At 38.7% G+C, this 19,731-nt stretch overlaps 1 long non-coding RNA gene and 1 other non-coding gene across 3 annotated transcripts in view; both read right to left on the reverse strand.

Moving 5' to 3' along the window:
- LOC132534922 (uncharacterized) overlaps positions 1 to 19,731 on the reverse strand; it is a 60,882-nt gene that overhangs the window by 21,360 nt on the left and 19,791 nt on the right. The window contains exons 1-2 of one of the 2 annotated variants that reach the window (XR_009546680.1): positions 15,809 to 15,967; positions 15,519 to 15,539 (exon numbers count right to left, since the gene is read on the reverse strand). This is a non-coding gene — a long non-coding RNA (uncharacterized LOC132534922). Of the gene's footprint in view, positions 1 to 15,518; positions 15,540 to 15,808; positions 15,968 to 19,731 lie in introns of those variants that run through there. The other variant, XR_009546681.1, reaches the window with a different exon arrangement.
- Positions 15,927 to 15,999, reverse strand: LOC132535183 (small nucleolar RNA SNORD109A). Its single transcript, XR_009546960.1, has one exon. It is a non-coding gene; the product is annotated as a small nucleolar RNA SNORD109A (small nucleolar RNA).

Here is a 19,731-nt window from a genome sequence, read left to right on the forward strand (position 1 = left end):
TATCCTTCTAGACTGTCATTTAGACTAGATGGAGGCATAAAAGTCTTCTCAAGGAACAGTTGAAGGAATCAACTATCACCACGCCTGCCTTGAAAGAAGTTCTGAAAGGTCTCCTATAAACAGTCAGACCACCATAAGTAGGCCATTATCAGAACACTCTAAAACTCTAAAAGAATGGTGTTAAAATATCTTCAATCTTTGATATCAATAAATGTCAATGGCCTGAATTCACCCATTAAAAGACTCAGAGTAGGAAGATGGATCAGAAAACACAACCCAACAATATGCTGTCTACAGAAAACCCACCTAACTCAACAAGACAAACACAGACTTAAAGAAAAGGATCGAAAACTATCATACAAGCCAATGGCCCACAAAAAAGGGCAGGAACAGCTATTCTCATATTGGACACAATAAACTTTAAAACAGATAGGATTAAAAAAGATAGGAATGGACACTACTTAACACTCAGAGGACCAGTCAATCAAGAGGACTTAACAATTATTAACATCTATGCACCCAATGAGAAGCCATCTGAATACATCAAACATCTACTGAAAGAGCTACAGCAATATATGAACAGCAACACAGTCATAGTAGGGGACTTCAACACTCCACTCTCTCAACTTGACAGATCATCCAGGCAGAAAATCAATAAAGACATAAGGGAGCTAAATGAATATATAAACTAGAACTATTGGACATTTTCAGAGTCATTCATCCCAAGAAACTGGAATACACATTTCAAGAGCATTGAAATCATCCCAAGCATCTTCTCAGACCACACTGGAATTAAACTAACACTTAATAATCAACAAAAGATTAGTAAGAGTCCCAAAATGTGGAAGCTCAACAGTACACTTCTTCACAACTTCTGGGTCAAAGAGGAAATAAAGGAAGAAATCAAAATGTTTTGAAACTTCAATGAAAATGAAGACACAAGCTATCAAAATATCTGGGATACAACTAAGGCAGTACTGAGAGGGAAGTTCATAGCCATACAAGCACACATTAGGAAACAAACAAACAAAAAAACACAAATAAACAGCCTGATTGCACATCTTAAAGACCTAGAAGAAGAAGAACAAAGGAACCCTAAAGCAACCAGAAGGACAGAAATCACTAAAGATAGGGCAGAAATAAATAACATTGAAAATAAGAAAACCACACAAAAGATTAACGAAAGTAAATGTTGGTTCTTCAAAAGAGTAAACAAAATCGATAAACCTTTAGGCAGACTCACAAAACAAAAAAGAGAGAAGACCCAAATAGATTGGATCATAAATGAAAAAGAAGATATCACAACAGACACCACAGATATTCAACATATCATGCCAGGATTCTATGAACAACTATATGCCAACAAGCTAGAGAACCTGGAAGAAATGGACAATTTCCTAGATTCCTATCAACTTCCAAAACTAAGTAAAGAGGAAGTAGATAACATGAGCAGGCCCATCACAGCTAATGAAATTGAAACAATTATCAAAAATCTTCCCAAAAATAAAAGTCCTGGACCAGTCTGTTTTACAAATGAATTCTACAAAACCTTCAAAGAAGAACTAATACCTCTACTTTTAAAAGTCTTCCAGAAGATTAAAGACACTGGAATACTCCCAGCTTCTATGAAGCCAATACCACTCTGATACAAAAAGCAGATAGGGACACAACTAAAAAAAAAAAAAAAAACTACAGACCAGTATCTCTGATGAACATAGATGTGAAAATATTGAACAAAATTCTAGCCAACCGGATACAGCAGTACATTAAAAAGATTGTTCATCATGACCAAGTGGGGTTTATCCCAGGCATGCAAGGTTGGTTTAATATACATAAATCAATCAACATGATCCACCACATTAAAAAAAGCAAGACCAAAAACCACATGGTCATATCAATAGATGCAGAGAAAGCCTTTGACAAAATACAACATCCCTTTATGATCAAAACACTACAAAAAATGGGAATAGATGGAAAACTCCTGAAGATATGCAGTCTATATATAGCAAACCTACAGACAACATCATACTCAATGGTGAAAAACTGAAAGCATTTCCACTCAGATCAGGTACTAGACAGGGCTGCCCACTATCACCATTATGATTCAACAAAGTATTGGAAGTTCTTTCCATAGGAATCAGGCAAGAGCAAGGAATTAAAGGGATACAGATCGGAAGAGAAGAAGTCAAACTCTCCCTATTTGCAGATGACATGATTATACACATAGAAAAACCTAAGGAATCTAGCAAGAAGCTTTTGGATATCATCAGGCAATACAGTAAGGTGTCAGGCTACAAAATTAACATTCAAAAGTCAGTGACACAGTCTGAGGTGAAGCATGTTGAGATGGCAATCATTGCGTTGGTTAGGTTGTGATCGGCGGATGCAATATATATTACTTCACGTGTGGAATGACAACCCTTCAGCTTCACTACTCGGGTGACTTTCCTTTTATAGTACACTCTAATTTCATCTCAGGTGGTTCACTTTCTAACAAAGTCCCATAACCTAGATATACACCAGTTTCTGTGAGAGAGAGCTTATGTGCACACGTATCCATAAACTACTGCAAAATATATACCTGAAAGCAGAAGTACACTAGAGTTTGCAGTGAGTACCTCCCTAACACTTCCTCTCCACTATTCCAAGCTTGGGATCCATGATTGCTCAACAATTTGTTTGGTTTCGTATGTTAACTCTCTTTTCAATCACCAGGTTCCAGATGCCACCAGGATGCTGGCCAGGCTTCCCTGGATTGAAGACCCCACCAATGTGTCCTGGAGCTCCGCTTCCCCAGAGCCTCACCCTACTAGGGAAAGAGAGAGGCAGACTGAGAGTATGGACCGACCAGTCAACGCCCATGCTCAGCGGGGAAGCAATTACAGAAGCCAGACCTTCTACCTTCTGCAACCCACAATGACCCTGGGTCCATACTCCCAGAGGGCTAGAGAATGGGAAAGCTATCATGGGGGGGGTATGGAGATTGGGTGGTGGGAATTGTGTGGAGTTGTACCCCTCCTACCTTATGGTTTTGTTCATTAATCCTTTCTTAAATAAAAAATTTAAAAAAATAATAAGAAATCAATACATAGTGATATAAAGCTACAAAAAAAGTCAGTGGCATTCCTCTATGCATACATTAAGTTAGAAGAAATTGAAATCCAAAAATCAAATCCTTTTACTATAGCAACAAAAACAACAAAATATCTAGGAGTAAACCTAACCAAAGAAGTGAAAGACTTTTATACTGAAAATTATGAGTCACTACTCAAGGAAATTGAAAAAGACACAAAGAAGTGGAAAGATATTCCATGTTCATGGGTTGGAAGAATTAATATCATCAAAATGAATATACTCCCCAGAGCCATCTATAAATTTAATGCTATCCCCATCAAGATCCCAACCACATATTTTAGGAGAATAGAACAAATTCAGCAATATTTATCTGCAGCAAGAAAAGACATAGAATTGCCAAAACAATCTTGAGAACACAGAACAGAACTGGAGGTATAACACTTCCAAATCTCAAATTGTATTATAACGCCATTGTCATCAAAACTACTTGGTCCTGGAATAGGAATAGACACACTGACCAGTGGAATAGAATTGAGAGCCCAGAAGTAAGCCCCCAATCTATGGACATCTTATCTTTGACAAAGGTGTCCAGACTATTAAATGGGGAAAGCAGAGTCTCTTCAACAAATGGTGTTGGAAAAAATGGGTTGAAACATGCAGAAGAATGAAACTGAACCACTACATTTCACCAAATACAAAGTAAATTCCAAGTGGATCAAGGACTTGCATGTTAGACCAGAAAATATCAGATACTTAGAGGAAAATATTGGCAGAACTCTTTTCCGCATAAATTTTAAAGCCATCTTCAATAAAATGAATCCAATTACAAAGAAGACTAAGACAAGCACAAACCTATGGGACTACATCAAATTAAAAAACTTCTGCACAGCTAAAGAAACTACTACCCAAACCAAGAGACCCCTCACAGAATGGGAGAAGATCTTTACATAACATACATCAGACAAGAAACTAATCACCAAAATATATAAAGAGCTGAGCAAACTTAGCACCAAAAAAGTAAATGACCCCATTCAAAAATGGGCAGAGGATATGAACAAAACATTCACTACAGAGGAGATCCAAAAGGCTAACAAACATATGAAAAACTGCTCCAGGTCACTGATTGTCAGAGAAATGCAAATTAAGACAACATTGAGATACCACCTCACTCCTGTAAGAATGGCATACATCAAAAAGGACAGCAGCAACAAATGCTGGAGAGGTTGTGGGGACAGAGGAACCCTTTTGCATTGCTGGTGGGAACGTAAATTTGTACAGCCTCTGTGGAGTGCAGTCTGTAAAACTCTCAGAAGGCTAGACATGGACCTTGCATATGATCCAGTAATTCCTCTCCTGGGGTTATACCCCAAAGACTCCATAACACCCAACCAAAAAGAGGTGTGTACTCCTACGTTCATAGCAGCACAATTCATAATAGCTAAAACCTGGAAGGAACCCAGGTGCCCAACAACAGATGAGTGGCTGAGAAAGCTGTGGTATATATACACAACGGAATACTATGTAGCTCTCAAGAACAATGAACCCACCTTCTCTGACCCATCTTAGACAGAGTTAGAAGGAATTATGTTAACTGAGCTAATTCAGAAAGATAAAGATGAGTATGCGATGATCCCACTCATCAACAGAAGTTGAGTAAGAAGATCTGAAAGGGAAACTAAAAGCAGGACCTGACCAAATTGTAAGTAGGGCACCAAAGTAAAAACCCTGTGGTGAGGGATAGACATGCAGCTTCCTGGGACAGTGGGGGGTGGGAGTGGGTGGAAGGGATGGGTCACAGTCTTTTGGTGGTGGGAATGGTATTTATGTACACTCCTAGTAAAATTAATACGAGAGGGGGAAAATTAATTGTATGTCTAGAAGTTTTTCAAAACACAAACTGAATCTTTTCAATATATAGGCTGTGTAATTGATATGCAGACTCTCTCAAAAGCCTAGACCAAGTACATCAGAAGCAACCAATAGCACAGCTATATATAAGATACTGGGTACTGTACAGCAAACCATAACAAAAGGACTTTTCAAAGTTAACCCAATTACCAAATAATGTGATGATAACATTAACTATCCATTGTCTTCTTGAACCCTAAGACAGCAGGAACCTCACATCTCCACTATAGAGCCTCTACTTCCCCCAGTCCTGGAACCATTGGATAGGACCCACTTTCCCGCATGCCTCTCCCAATCCTTATCAAATAAGATTGCACCTGCCAATCACAACCTAACCAACGCAACGATTGCCACCTCAACATGCTTCACTTCAGACTGTGTCCAGAGACTTCACATGTGGAATGACAACCCTTCAGCTTCATTACTCAGGTGAGACCTTTCCTTTCATAGTATACTCTAATTCCATCTCAGGTGGCTCACTTTCTAACAAAGTCCCAAAACCTAGATATACAACAGGTTCGGTGAGAGAGAACATATGTTCACATGTATAGGTAAACTACTGCAAAATATATACCTGAAAGCAGAAGTACACTAGAGTTTGCAGTGAGTACCCCCGTAACACTTCCTCTCCACTCTTCCAAGCTTTGGGTCCATGATTACTCAACAATTTGTTTGGCTTCGTATGTTAACTCTCTTTTCAGTCACCAGGTTCCAGATGTCATCAGGATGCCGGCCAGGCTTCCCTAGACTGAAGACCCCACCAATGTGTCCTGGAGCTCCGCTTCCCCAGAGACCCACCCTACTAGGGAAAGAGAGAGGCAGACTGGGAGTATGGACCGACCAGTCAACGCCCATGTTCAGCAGGGAAGCAATTACAGAAGCCAGACCTTCTACCTTCTGCAACCCACAATGACCCTGGGTCCATGCTCCCAGAGGGAAAGAGAGTGGGAATGCTATCAGGGGAGGGGGTGGGATATGGAGATTGGGTGGTGGGAATTGTGTGGAGTTGTACCCCTCCTACCCTATGGTTTTGTTAATTAATCCTTTCTTAAATAAAAAAGAAAAAAAACTTCTGCACAGCTAAAGAAACTACAACCCAAACCAAGAGACCCCTCACAGAATGGAAGAAGATCTTTACATGCCATACATCAGACAAGGGGCTAATAACCAGAATATATAAAGAACTTGCAAATCTCAACAACAAGTCAACAAATAACCCCATCCAAATATGGGGAGAGGACATGGACAGAATATTCACCACAGAAGAGATCCAAAAGGCCGAGAAACACATGAAAAAATGTTCCAAGTCTCTGATTGTCAGACAAATGCAAGTAAAGACAACAAGGAGATACCACTTCACTCCTGTGAGAATATCATACATCAGAAAAGGTAACAGCAGCAAGTGCTGGAGAGGTTGTGGGGTCAAAGGAACCCTTCCTACACTGCTGGTGGGAATGAAAATTTGTCCAACCTCTGTGGAGAACAGTCTGGAGATCTTCAGAAGGCTAGAAATGGACCTACTCTATGATCCTGCAATTCCTCTCCCGGGGATATATCCTAAAAAACTCAACACACCCATCCAAAAAGATCTGTGTACATATATGTTCATGGCAGCACAATTTGTAATAGCCAAAACCTGGAAGCAACCCAGGTATCCAACAACAGATGAGTGGCTGAGCAAGTTAGGGTCTATATACACAATAGAATACTATTCAGCTATAAAAAATGGTAACTTCACCATTTTCAGCTGATCTTGGATGGACCTTGAAAAAATTCATGTTATATGAAATAATTCAGAGACAGGATGAATATGGGATGATCTCACTCTCAGGCAGAAGCTGAAAAACAGAAAAGACAAGAACAGATCAGAAAAGAAAACACAAGTAGAACCTGAACTGGAATTGGTGTATTGCACTAAACAAAAAAAAAACCTCTGGGGTGGGTGTGTGGGGAGAATACAGATCCAAGAAGGATGACAGAGGACCTAGTTGGTGTTGTATTGCTATATGGAAAACTGGGAAATATTATGTATTTACAAACTATTGTATTTACTGTTGAATGTAAAACATTAATTCCCCAATAAAGAAATTAAAAAAAAATCTTCCCCAAAATAAAAATCCTGTACCTGATGGCTTTATAAATAAATTCTACAAAACCTTCAGGAAACAGCTAATACTATTACTTCTTTTTTATATTTATTTATTGACTTTCCCTTTTGTTGTCCTTGTTTTTTCATTGTTCTTGTAGTTATTGTTGTTGCTATCAATGCCCTCATTAGATAGAACAGAGAAATGGAGAGAGTAGGGGAAGACAGAGGGGGAGAGAAAGATAGACACCTGCATACCTGCTTCACCACCTGTGAAGTGATTCCCCTTCAGGTGGGGAGCTGTGGCTCAAACTCAGATCCTTATGCTGGTCCTTGTGCTTTGCGTCAACTGTGCTTAACCCGCTGCACTACCTCCTAACTCCCAATACCTATACTACTTTTTAAATTTTTTTTATTTATAAAAAGGAAACACAGATAAAACTGTAGGATAAGGGGAACAACTCTGCACAATTCCCCCCCACCAGACCTCCTTATCCTATCCCCTCCCCTGATAGCTTTCCTATTCTTTAACCCTCTGGGAGTATGTAACCAAGATCATTGTGGGATGCAGAAGGTTGAAGGTGTGGCTTCTGTAATTGCTTCCCTGCTGAACATGGGCATTGATAGGTCGATCCATTCTCCCAGCCTGTCTCTCTCTTTCCCTAGTGGGGAAGGGCACATTGGTGGGGTTGTCTGTCCAGGGAAGTATGGTCACATTCTGATAGCATCTGGAACCTGGTGGCTGAAAAGAGAGTTAACATACAAAGCCAAACACATTGTTGGACAATCATGGACCTAAAGGCTGGAATAGTGCAGATGAAGTGCTGGGGGTCCTCCATTTTTTAGATAGCTGGTAGGCATATTTTAGTTATATTTCAAAGGGCCTGTAGCTATACTAGTTTTTTTTTCTGAGCCTGAAATCTAACATGCAAGTGGATCCAAGTTATTGTCTGAGGAGATGATGTAATGGCTGGGAAAAGAACCAGAAAGCTGGATCAGGGAAGAGAGTAGCTCCCTAATATGGGAAAGAAAAATATTGTTGATGGTAAATCCCATAGATTTGCTGTGATCCGGGGCCCATAATTAGCTTAGAATCCTATGAGACCTCTGCATCCCTCTAGATCTGAGCTCACATTCTTTGGTCATGAGTAGGAATATTCCTTGCTGCCCCGATATCAGGACCCATCTTCCTCAGGTGTAGCATAGAGTATGTTGTCTATCCTCCCTTTGGAGAATAGAAACTTCTCTACCATTGTTGATCCAAGTTGAGGGCAAGGTCCTACGGGTGTCCATAAAGGGGTCTATTTTGTTGTTAATACCTATACTTCTAAAGCTCTTCCACAAGGTTGAAGAAACAGGAACACTCCCTTCCAACTTCTATGAAGCCAACATCACCCTAATACCAAAAACAGATAGAAACACAACAAAAAGGAAAACTACAGACCAATATCTCTAATGAACATAAATGCCAAAATATTGAACAAGACCTTGGCCAACAGGATACAGCAGGATATCAAAAAAATTGTTCATCACAACCAAGTGGGATTTATCCCAGGAAAGTAAGGCTGCTTCAACATAGGTAAGTCAATCAATGTCATTCACCACATCAATAAAATCAAAGCCAAAAACCACATGATTATGTCAATAGTTGCAGAGAAAGCCTTTGACAAAATCCAACACCCATTCATGCTCAAAACACTATAAAAATGGGAATAGATGGGAAATTCCTTAAGATAGTGGAGTCCAAATACAGCCAACCTACAGTCAACATCATACTCAATGAAAATAAGCTGAAAGCATTCCCCCTCAGATCAGAGACTAGACAGGGCTTTCAATTATCACTATTACTTTTCAACAAAGTATTGAAATTTCTTGCCATAGCAATCAGACAAGAGAAAGGAATCAAAGTAATAGAGATTGGAAGGAAAGAGGTCAAGTTCTCAATATTTGCAGATGATATGATAGTATACATAGAAAAACCTAAAGAGGGAGTCAGGTGGTATCACAGTGGTTAAGCGCAGGTGGCACAAAGCACAAGGACCAGAGTAAAGATCCAAGTTCAAGCCCCTAGCTCCCCACCTGCAGAGGAGTCACTTAACAATCAGTGAAGCAGATCTGCAGGTGTCTATCTTTCTCTCCCCCTGTCTCCCCCACCTCTCTCCATTTCTCTCTGTCCTATCCAACAATGAAGACATTAATAACAACCATAATAACCACAACAGTAAAACAACAAGGGCAACAAAAAGGGAAAATGAATAAATAAATATTAAAAAAAGAAAAACCTAAAGAATGCAGCAGAAAACTACTGGAAATTATTAGGCAATATAGCAAGGTGTCAGGCTACAAAATCAATGTACAAAAATCAGTGGCATTTCTTTATGCAAGCACTAAGTCTGAAAAAGAGAATATCCAGAAATCACTCCCATTCACTGTTGCAGCAAAATCAATAAAATACCTAGGAATAAAGCTGATGAAAGAAGAAAAAGACATGTATATTGAAAATTATGAGTCACTATTCAAGAAAATAGAAAATGATATCAAGAAATGGAAAAGGCATCTCATGTTCATGGATTGGAAGAATTGATATCATCACAATGAATATTCTTCCCAGAGCCATATACAAATTTAATGCAATACCCATCAAAGTTCCACCAAGGTTCTTTAAGAGAATAGAACGAAAATTACAATCATTTATCTGGAACCAGAAAACACCTAGAATCTCCAAAACAACCATGAGGAAAAGAAACAGAAATGGAGGCATCACACTCCCAGATATCAAACTATATTATAAAGCTATCATAATCAAAACAGCCTGGTACTGGAACAAAAATATGTACACTGACCAGTGGATCAGAATTGGAAGCCCATAACTAAACCTCCACACCTATGGACATCTAAATTTTGATAAGGGGATCCAAGTATTAAATGGAGGAAGGAGGCTCTCTTCCATAAATAGTGATAGAAAAACTGGTTGAAACATGCAGAGGAATAAACCTGAACCTCTTTATCTCACCAGAAACAAAAGGCAACTCCAAATTGATCAAGGACCTGGATGTTAGACCAGAAACTATCAAATACTTAGAGGAAAACATTGCTGGAACATTTCCCACCTAAACCTCAATAACATCTTTGATGATACAAACCCAATTACAAGAAAGGCAAAACCAAATCAATAAGACTACATAAAATTTATTATCTTCTGTACAGCCAAAGATACCATTATATAAACAAAGAGACCCCTCACAGAACGGGAGAAAATCTTCACATGCCATACAAGAGACTAATAACCAAAATATACAAAGAACTCAGCAAACTTAGAAACAGAAAACCAAATGACACCATCAAAAAATGGCAGAGGATATGAACAGAACATTAACTAGAGAAGAGATCTAAAAGGCTAACAAACTCATGAAAAATTGCTCCAGGTCACTGATTGTCAGAGAAATGCAAATACAGACAACATTTAGATACCACGTCACCCCTATGAGAATGGCATATATCATAAAGGACAGCAGCAACAAATGATAGATGTTGTAGGGACATAGGAACCCTTCTGCACTGCTGGTGGGAATGTAAATTGGTCCAACCTCTGTGGAGATCATTCTGGAGAACTCTCACAAGGCTAGACATGGACCTTACATATGACCCAGTAATTCCTCTCCTAGGGATATACCGCAAGAACACCATAATGCCCAATCAAAAATATAGTGTACACCTATGTTCATAGCATCACAATTTGTAATAGCTAAAACCTGGAAGCAACCCAGGTGCCCAACAACAGATGATGTCTGAGAAAGCTGTGGTATATATACACAATGGGATACTACGCAACTATTAAGAAAAATGAAAAACGAACCCACCTTCTCTGACCCATCTTAGATGGAGCTAGAAGGAATTATTATGTCAAGTGAGTTAAGTCGAAAGAGAAAGACGAGAATGGGATGATCCCACTCATAAACAGAAGTTGATTAAGAAAAACAGAAAGGTAAACTCAAAGCAGGTTTTGATTGAATTTGGAGTAGGTAACCAAAGTAAAAATATCTTGGTTGAGAGCAAGGGTGGAAGTTCAGCTTCACTGGAAGGGGGGGGGGTTGAGATGGGCCACAGTCTTTGTGTGGTGGAAATGTACACTCCTATTAATTTAGAGTCATATAAATCACTATTTAATTAATATAAGAGGGGAAAATTGATTGAATGTCTCAAACTTTTTAATGTACAGACCATAGGTTGAGTATCGAATATGTTGATTCTTTTTTTTTTTTTAACTATCTTTATTTTATTTACTGGATAGAGGCAGCCAGACATCAAGAGGGAATGGGGTAATAGAGAAGGAGAGACAGAGACAGACTGCAACACTGCTTTACCACTTGCAAAGCATTCTTCCTGCAGGTGGGGACTGGGGGCTCAAACCTGGGTGCTTGTGCACTATAACATGTGTGCTCAACCAGATGTGCCACCACCCAGCCCTCGATATGTTGACTCTTAAAATCTTAGGCCAGGGAGAACAGAAGCAAATGGCGGCACAGCTATATACAAATAATATCAAAGGACATAAATTATGGTGATATTGTGTATGATACAGTAAATCCTAACAAAGGGATTTTTCAAAATGAATCCAATTGCCAAATAATATGATTACAGCAATAACTATCTATTGCCTTCTTAAACCTTAAGACAGCAGGAACCTCCCACTGCCTCTATAGAGCCTATATTTCCCCCAGTCCTGGAACCTCTAGGGTGGGGTGCACTTTCCTATATGCTTCTCTCAATTCATAAAAAAATGATATTGCATCTGCCAATCCCAACCAAATCAATTCAATGAGTACCACCTCAGCATGTTTCACTTCAGACTGTGTCCAGAGACATCAGGCGTGGAATGTCAACCCTTCAGCCTCATTACTTGGGTAAGACCTTTCCTTTAATAAAATTCTCTAATCCCATTTAAAGTGGTTCACTTCCTATCAAAGTCCCAAAACTTAGATATAGACTAGGTCCCATGAGATAAGGCATATGTTCACATGTATCCATAAATTGGGGCAAAATATATACCTGAAAGCAAAAGTACACAATAGTTTGCAGTGAGTCAGTATAAAGTTCATACTGGAATAGTGTCTACTTAGACTTAGATACCTTCATCACCTACTTCCTATTATACTTCCCTCAGTCACTCCAAAGTTAACCTTATCAGAGTAAGGACTGCAAAAGCTTAACAAGGACTGCATACTTTAATGATGATTCTTTAGTCACTATCAGGCCACCCCATCAGCTGGGGCCCTATTCAGGGAGTCCTGAGATTCCCAAACAGACATGATGGGCCTAGACCTCAAATAAATCCCTCTCCCTAATACTACCAGTCATCTCTATCAGGAACAGCACAATAGACCCCTTTGTGGACCCCCATAGGACCTTGCCCTCAACTTGAATTAACAACAGTAGAGAATGTTCCATCCTCCAAAGAGAGGCTGGGCAACATACTCTATGCTCCACTGAGGAAGATGGGTCCTGATATTGGGGCAGCATGGAATGTTCCTACTCATGACCACAGAATGTGAGCACAGAGCTACAGGGATTCAGAGGTCACATAGGCTCTTAAGCTGAATATGGGCCCCAGATCAGATCAAATCAATGTAGTTTATAGTCAATAATATTTATATACCTTTCCCATATTTGGGAACTACTCTCTTCCCTGATCCAGCTTTCTGGTCCTTTTCTCAGCCATGACACCATCTCTCCAGACAGTAACTTGGATCCACCTGCATATCAGATTTCAGGCTCAGGGAGAAAAAAAAAAAACTAGTATAGTCACAGGTACTTTGGAATATAACTAAAATAGGACTACTAACTATCTACAAAACGGAGAACTCTCAACTCTTCATCTGCACTATTCTAGACTTTGGGTTCATGATTAGTCAACAGCTTGTTTGTCTTTATAGGTTAACTCTCTTTTCAGCCACCAGGTTCCAGATGCTACCATGATGCCAACCAGATTTCTCGGGACATAAAACCCCACCAATGTGTCCTAAAGCTCTGCTTCCCTAGAGCTGCGCCCCACTAGGGAAAGAGAGAGACAGATTAGGAGATCCACCTGTCAATGGCCATGTTAACTGGGGAATCAATTACAGAAGCCAGACCTTCCACCTACTGCACCCCATAATGACCCTGGGTCCATACTCCCAGAGTGTTAAAGGACAGGCAAGCTATCAGGGGAGGCGATGAGATGCAGAGTTCTAATCATGGGAATTGTGTAGAGTTGTATCCCTCTTATCATATGGTTTTGTCTATGTTTATTCTTTATAAATAAAAAAAAGAAAGAAAGAAACCAAAAACACATCATGGATTTTCTGACAACCTAACAGTGTATACCATGGCATGTCACTAGCATATCATCTTAAGGTCAAAAAAACTCTGCTCAGACCCTGCTGATGTCAAGTCAAAATATCTTACTAACAAGAAGAAATCATATTGTCATATGTAGTCATGGAAATGTCAAACCTCAATATATAGTGTCAGAATTAGGGCACATTCTCATATATTGACCTTGCAGTTTTCCACTTGCTATGCTTGCTTAAAGGAATTTTAGTTGAATATAAGAACACAACTACTTTATGTCAAAGTATTAAATTCTTGTCTGGAATATAAGAACCTTAAATAATTGACACACGTATAACTTATCTTATATGCACATGAGTACAGCTGACTTAAAAGAGCAAAGACATAAACATTTCAGTTTTGCATCAATCACATGCCATTCAACATATCGATAATTCCTCAGCACTTAACACTGGAAACAACAGAAATCAAGTGTAAACTTGAACAATAAAAATGAAAAATTAAACTCAGAGGCTTTATTATTTATGGACACTAGGCATACAGAGAAAATTCAGCTCTAAAAACCACAGGGGAATATTTATAAATTATATATCTCTGACAAAATATATTTCCATAGTATATAAATAACCATTTCTACTCAACAAGAAGGAAGAAACTGTTAAAATTATGGCTGAGCAGATAAAGTCTCTGACTATCCAATGGGGACACCATACTAAGGGGAAGATTCACATGCACTGAAGAAGTGCTTTCATGTCTCTTCTTCTCTCTCTATGTCTCTGTCTATGTATCTCAGCCACTAATAAAAAAGATGACCATCATGATCTGTGAAATCATGTAGACAGGTAGCCCCTGCTGTACACAGAGCCTCTTAAATAAACACATGATATTCATGGATTAAACATTTCAGTATTATTTAATTCTCAGATACTCCAACTTCACGTATAGAGTCATTGCAATATAAATAAAAATTAACACAAGCTTGTTTGTAGGTTATTTTAAAATCCATGTGGTGGAGGTGTCCAGCAAGAAAAGCACAGAAGTTGTATATGTAAGGTCCCAGATTCCATCCTTGCTATCCATATTCCATGTGCCAGAGCACAAAGTGCAGGTGAATCACTCCTTATCGGACTATAAGTAAGTCTTTAGCAATAAGCATAAAGTGAAATTCAGATTGAAAGGCAAACAGGATTTATTAAAAAAAGATTTAAAGTCAGATAGTTTATGTTGTTATTTTTATTTTATTATTCATTTTTTTATTTGTTTACCAGTAGGGTTAGTGCTGGGGCTCTGTGCCTATAATATGAATCCATCAATCCTGCTGGCCATTTTTTCCCTATGTTTTTCCTTTCATTTCATTTTTATTTTTGTAGGACAATGAGAAATAGATAGTGGAGGGGATAAAAAGAAAGAGAGAGAAGCCTGAATCCCTGCTTCACTGGTTGTTAACCTTTCAGACCCCACCACCCCCTGCAGTTTGAGTACTTGGGAACAGGGATCCTAGGTCCTTGTGCATAGTAGAATATGTTTCCAAGCTGATGTGCTACTATCTTTACTTTCTTCTTATATTTTATAATTTATATATGCAAGAGAGTATGTATAGGAAGGGATAGACACAGGCTGAGGATGACAATGACAGTAATGGAAGACCATCATGATGTTCTGTTTCCTATTTAAATAAAGGAAAATATAGCCAGTTTTATTTGCTAAAATTATATAGCTAAATTAACTTATATTATCCAAACACAAGAGCCAATCAACATATAAATCTAGAAACAAACCTTATCAGCTCTTTAGAGTCCACACAGTTCGTAACAAGACAATTACTAGAGTTCATGTCTATTTTAATGCTATTGAACTCATTAGAAGGATTTGTAGAATAATGAATATGCATAATAAAGTACATAAGTACAAATAGGACACGAAAGAAGTTGATACTTAAAATGCCTGACAAAAAGTTTATCAGAGAACAAATGTCTCTACCCTTTCCTAAACTATTAAAAGGTCTCAGTATATGTTTTGTAAAAAAAAAAAGAAATATCATGCAGTTATTATCCAGTGAGTCAGTGGAAAATGAAGACATATTGTATATATTTCAAAGGATCTTGAGACAAGTACTCACCCAACTCTTTACATGCAAGACCTAAAGAAAAGCAAAAACATATTCTCAGAAAATATTAAACATCAAAGATAACAAAGCCATAAATTAGTATAGCACTGTCTATACTTAATATTGGCATGCATTCCTTTCTTTGGACCACTTTCATTTCCCATTTGTTATTCAAGAACAGATGGCTTATATAGAGGAATCTATCTATACTAATCTACTCAATGGGGAAAATATGAAGCAAGGCATGGATTACTCAGCCTATCTGAAGGAGCAAATTGCTCCATACAATAGGATGTTCACACCTTGCTACAAAAGAAAGACAAAAACATGCTCCTGGCAGCATTCTATTGTCTCTTATGGGTCAGCGAATAGAGACAGGCTCTGAGAGTCTTAGTTTTTCCTTACAAAGGTCACTCATCTGGACCTCAGATTGACATCTGCAGTGCTTGTTTTGTCTTTCAGCGTCCTCAGACAGTTTTCTCATCATTGATCCAGACTAGCACCCTCCTTTCAAATAAGTATTTCTACAGCCAGACTTATCTGTGAAAGTAAAATTATTAGTAGAAATGCCTATTTCCCTATGTGACAAAAATAAAAAGGAAATATGCTGACACATTTACATTGAATTACAGATCATTTTCATCATGATAATATTATGCAATTGGGTAATATAAAATGATTTCCAAATATTATTTGGGGTACATTAAAATAAATTTTTAGGAAAGACACAGTAAGAAGTTATTAGGCAATATAGCAAGGTGTCAGGCTACAAAATCAACATACAAAAATTAGTGGCATTTCTTTATGCAAACACTAAATCTAGAAAATCAAAATTATCTTTAAACACTAAAAGGAAAATATATTTAAGGCAGATTCCCCCTCCCAGTGGCTGTGCCTATTTGGTTCAGAGAATTCCTATTGTGTCTTTCCTCAAAATTTATTTTAATGCACCCCAAATATTCCAATGCAATACGCATCAAAGTTCCACCAAGCTTTTTTAAGAGAATAGAAAAAATAGTACAATCATTTATCTGGAACCTGAAAACACCCAGAATTGCCAAAACCATCTTGAGGAAAAGAAACAGAAATGGAGGCATCACACCCCCAGATTTCAAATTATATTATAAAGCCATCATCATCAAAACAGCATCATACTGGAACAAAAATAGGCACACAGACCAGTGGAACAGAATTGAAAGCCCAGAAATAAATCCCCACAACTACTGACATCTAATCTTTGATAAGGGGGCCCAAAGCATTAAATGGAAGAAGGAGGCTCTCTTCAATAAATGGTGCTGGGAAAACTGGGTTGAAACATGCAGAAGAATGAAATTGAACCACTTTATCTCACCAGAAACAAAAATCAACTCCAAATGGATCAAAGACCTGGATGTTAGACCAGAAACAATCAAATACTTAGAGGAAAACATTTGTAGAACACTTTCCCACCTACACCTCAAGGACATCTTTGATGAAATAAACCCAATTGCAAGAAAGACTAAAGCAGAAACAAACCAATGGAACTACATCAAATTGAAAAGCTTCTGCACATCCAAAGAAACTATTAAACAAAGAGACCCCTCACAGAATGGGAGAAGATCTTCACATGCCATACATCAGACAAGAAACTAATCACCAAAATATATAAAGAGCTCAGCAAACTTAGCACCAAAAAAGTAAATGACCCCATCCAAAAATGGGCAGAGGATATGAACAAAACATTCACCTCAGAGGAGATCCAAAAGGCTAACAAACATATGAAAAACTGCTCCAGGTCACTGATTGTCAGAGAAATGCAAATTAAGACAACATTGAGATACCACCTCACTCCTATAAGAATGGCATACATCAAAAAGGACAGCAGCAACAAATGCTGGAGAGGCTGTGGGGACAGAGGAACCCTTTTGCATTGCTGGTGGGAATGTAAATTGGTACAGCCTCTGTGGAGAGCAGTCTGGAAAACACTCACAAGTAATTCCTCTCCTGGGGTTATACCCCAAGGACTCCATAACACCCAACCAAAAAGAGGCGTGTACTCCTATATTCATAGCAGCACAATTCATAATAGCTAAAACCTGGAAGCAACCCAGGTGCCCAACAACATCATTTCTCAGCCATCATCTGAGAAAGCTGTGGTATATATACACAATGGAATACTATACAGCTATCAAGAACAATGAACCACCTTCTCTGACCCTTTTGGACAGAGCTAGAAGGAATTATGTTAAGTGAGCTAAGTCAGAAAGATAAAGATGACTATGGGATGATCCCACTCATCAACATAAGTTGAGAAAGAAGATATGAAAGGGAAACTAAAAGCAGGATCTGACTAAATTGAAAGTAGAGCACCAAAGTAAAAACCCTGTGGTGAGGGGTAGACATGCGGTTTCCTGGGTCGGTGGGGAGTGGGGGTGGGTGGGTGGGATGGGATACAGTCTTTTGGTGGTGGGAATGGTGTTTATGTACACTCCTAGTAAAGTGTAGTCATATAAATCACTAGTTAATTAATATGAGAATGGGAAAATTAATTGTATGTCTTGAAGTTTTCAAATCACAGACTGAGTCTTCTTAATATATAGGCTGTGTATTTGATATGCAGACTCTCTCAAAAGCCTAGACCAAGTAGATCAGAGGCAACACAGCTATTTACAAGATACTGTGTACTGTACAGCAAACCCTGGCAAACGCTAGAAGAAGAAGACAGCAAACCCTAACAAAAGGACTTTTCAAAGTTAACCCAATTACCAAATAATGTGATGATAACATTAACTATCCATTGTCTTCTTGAACCCTAAGACAGCAGGAACCTCACATCTCCACTATAGAGCCTATATTTCTCCCAGTCTTGGAACATTAGGATAGGGCCCACTTTCCCGCATGCCTCTCCCTATCCATATCAAATAATATTGCATCAGCAGATCACAACCTAATCAACGCAACGATGGCCACCTCAACATGCTTCAGCTCAGACTGTGTCCAGAGACTTCACTTGTGGAATGACAACCCTTCAGCTTCATTACACGGGTGATTACACGGGTGACCTTTCCTTTCATAGCATTCTCTAATTCCATCCCAGGTGGTTCACTTTCTAACAAAGTCCCAAAACCTAGATATACACCAGGTTCGGTGAGAGAGAACATATGTTAACATGTATCATAAACAAGTGCAAAATATATACCTGAAAGCAGAAGTACCCTAGAGTTTGCAGTGAGCACCCCCCCAACACTTCCTCTCCACTATTCCAAGCTTTGGGTCCATGATTGCTCAACAATTTGTTTGGCTTTGTATATTAACTCTCTTTTCAGCCACCAGGTTCCAGATGCCATCAGGATGCCGGCCAGGATTCCCTGGACTGAAAACCCAATAATGTGTCCTGGAGCTCTGCTTCCCCAGAGACCCACCCTACTAGGGAAAGAGAGAGGCAGACTGGGAGTATGGACTGACCAGTCAACGTTCATGTTCAGCAGGGAAGCAATTACAGAAGCCAGACCTTCCACCTTCTACAACCCACAACAACCCTGGGTCCATGCTCCCAGAGGGATAGAGAATGGGAAAGCTATCAGAGGAGGGGATAGGATATGGAGATTGGGTGATAGGAATTGTGTGGAGTTGTACCCCTCCTACTCTATAGTTTTGTTAATTTATCCTTTCTTAAATAAAAAATAAATTAAAAAAAAGAATTCTCTGAACCAATAGGCACATTTACTGCGAGGGGGAATCTGCCTTAAATATGTTTTCCTTTTAGCATTTAAAGATAATTTTGAGCTTCTGGATTCACTGGCCAAAACAAAAGAAAGAACTTCAAAAGCACCAGAGTAGCTACTCACATTTAATCCTTGATGAACAGTTAAGTCGTTTTTTATTTTCACCTGTAGCAAAACATTACAAAAGAATAGCTCAGACTTAGAAAAAAGAAAGCCTAATAATCTGTTCTGGAGTAATTACTTATCATTCAGAAATTTCCACACTATAACAAGCATTTCTATAAATCATTACTTTCTCCAGTAAAGGGATCTAACAAAAACCCCAGAAGTGATATTAAAAGATAAGGGCTGTGATTGGTCACTTGCCTTGTTAAGTTCAAACTCTGTCACAACTTGGGAGATGTTTAGACACCAATGGAAACTTTTGGTGCTATAGTGTCTCCCCCCCAAAAAAAACCTTAAAATGGAAACATCATGTGTGAATTAGGCTCTGGATCAATCAAAAAAATGAGAGGAATACA

The sequence above is a fragment of the Erinaceus europaeus genome, chromosome 20, assembly GCF_950295315.1.
Source record: "Erinaceus europaeus chromosome 20, mEriEur2.1, whole genome shotgun sequence".
Lineage (NCBI taxonomy): Eukaryota > Metazoa > Chordata > Mammalia > Eulipotyphla > Erinaceidae > Erinaceus > Erinaceus europaeus.